Raw genomic sequence first — 2,362 nt, 5'->3', positions numbered from 1 at the left:
TTTATTCTATAAGTACACTGTAGTTGTCTTTAGACACACCAGAAGAGGGCATCAGCTGTCATTACAGATGGTTGTGTGCCACCGTGTCATTGCTGGGAATTGAATTCAGGACTTCTGAAAAAGCAGTCAGTGATCTTAACCTCTGAGCCATCTGTCTAGCCCAATTTCTCTCTCTTGCTGAATACTCTTCACTATGAATCTCTGGCAGGCATGAATGTCAGTAGAATATAAAACAGATCTGCCCACCATGCTGTCAGAGTGACTGCATTACAGATGGCCATGTCACAGCTAGGTAACTTGATTCTTTTAATGAGTTGCTGAGGTTGCCTTAAATGGTCTTACCACAATAAAGTTTTGAAATGAACCATTTTGCTTCCAGTTTCTGGCTATTATAAACAAGTTTGGTATGAATATAGTAGAGTATGTTTCCTTGCCATGTGTGGAACATCTTTTGGGTATATACTCATGAGTGGTATAACTGGGTCTTGAGATAGAACTATACTCAGTTTTCTGACAAACCATCAGCTTGAGTTCCAGAGTGGTTGTCCACGTTTGCAATCCTACAAGAGATGGAGGAGGGTTGGCCTTTCTCAGTGTCCTTGACAAGTGTTGTTCCTTGAGCTTTCAATTTTAACCATTCTGTTTCATATAAAGTAGAATCTCAGGGTTGTTTTTATTTGCATTTACCTGATTAGCAATGATGTTGACCATTTATTTAATTGATACTAATTGGAACTTCCTCTGTTGAGAATTCTGATTAGCTCTGTATCCCATTTTTAATCAGGTTTTTTTTTTTTTTTTTTTTTTTTTTTGGCATCTTAACTTCTTTAGTACTTTATAACTTTTGGATATTAGCCCTCTATTGGCTCTAGGGTTAGTGAACATCTTTTCTCAATTTAACTGTTGGTCTTAGAGCCTGAGCCATTGATGTTTTACTCAGAAAATTCTGTGTCCTGTACCAATGCATTCAAGGGTGTTTCCTACTTTGCTATTGGATTCAGTTTATCTGATTTTATGTTGAGGTCCTTGATCCATCTTGTGCAGGGTGATAAATTTGAACAGTTTCATGTACTGGTCTCTTTTCCATTTCATTGAGTAGTAAGGGTCAAGACTGAAAGAGTTAGAATGTCTTCAGGTCACTGGACCACAGAGGCAGGATTAGGTGTACAGTGCAATTCTTAATTACAAGCATGAGAGCCGGGCAGTTGTGGTGCATGCCTTTAATCCCAGCACTTGGGAAACATAGGCAGGTGGATTTCTGAGTTCGAGGCCAGCCTGGGCTACAGAGTGAGTTCCAGAATAGGCAGGGCTACACAGAGAAAATCTGTCTCGAAAAAACAAACAAACAAAAATTTATAAGCGTGAGGGAAGCCAAAGATCCAGAAAGTATTATTCTGAGAAACTAATATTAAAGCACTTTAAAGAAGGAATGAAAATAAAAAAAAATTTTTTTTTGGTTTAAAATTAGTTTTGAGATTTTAATTAAATCTTTTCTACCTTCTCATTCCTCCCTACTATTAAGCTTCAAACCCTGGGACAAATGAGCTACTTAACAAGTCCAAGTGGACCTGACCTTGATGTCCTCCCAGCATCCCTCAGAGTCTACCTGTTAGAGGATATGGCTGTCACACCACAACCGCCAACATAGTGATTGGACTGCCCTTCTCTGTGCAGCTCTTCCTGATGTAATTGAGCCATTTTGATGACCGGGTCCATTTCTCAGTAATCTGCCCGCCTCTGACCCCAAGTGCTGGCATTAAAGGTGTGCACCACCACTGCCCAGCTATGTCTTATAATTTTTATGGTGCCAATTTTAAACAGGTGTGTAATAATACTCCATTCTATTAATATACCCTGTTTTCTTTATCCATTCTTGAGTTGAGTTTATTGATTCTGTGTAGTGTGAATATAGCCAATGTGTACATTTGCTGAGTAAATCTCCTTGTGGTAGGATGGAATATCCTCTCAATGTGTGCCCAAGTGTGACATAGCTGGGTTTTGAGGAAAAGCACTTCCCAGTTTTCTGAGAAAATACAATATTGCTTTCCATCGTGGCTGTATTTTCACCCCCACCAGCAATGGAGGATTGTTTTTCTGCATCCTTGCCAGCATGAGTAATCACATGCATTTATTGATCTTTACCATTTTCACGTGTGTCACAGGGAATTTCAAAGAGTTATAGAAACTATTTAATCTCAATCTGGGGCTTTTACCCTGCCTTTAATATTCAGTTCCCAAATAAAAGATATACAACCTTTATATTTATGGCCTTACTTTTATGGCTTTAAACAGCAACAGAAAACAATGGAAATTTTTAAAAAGATTTAAAAGGGGGAAATGGGAGGAAAAAACAGCCCCAGAA

This window comes from Mus pahari, unplaced genomic scaffold (genome assembly GCF_900095145.1).
Source record: "Mus pahari unplaced genomic scaffold, PAHARI_EIJ_v1.1 scaffold_7384_1, whole genome shotgun sequence".
NCBI lineage: Eukaryota > Metazoa > Chordata > Mammalia > Rodentia > Muridae > Mus > Mus pahari.
Note: the sequence above shows the minus strand (reverse complement) of the source record.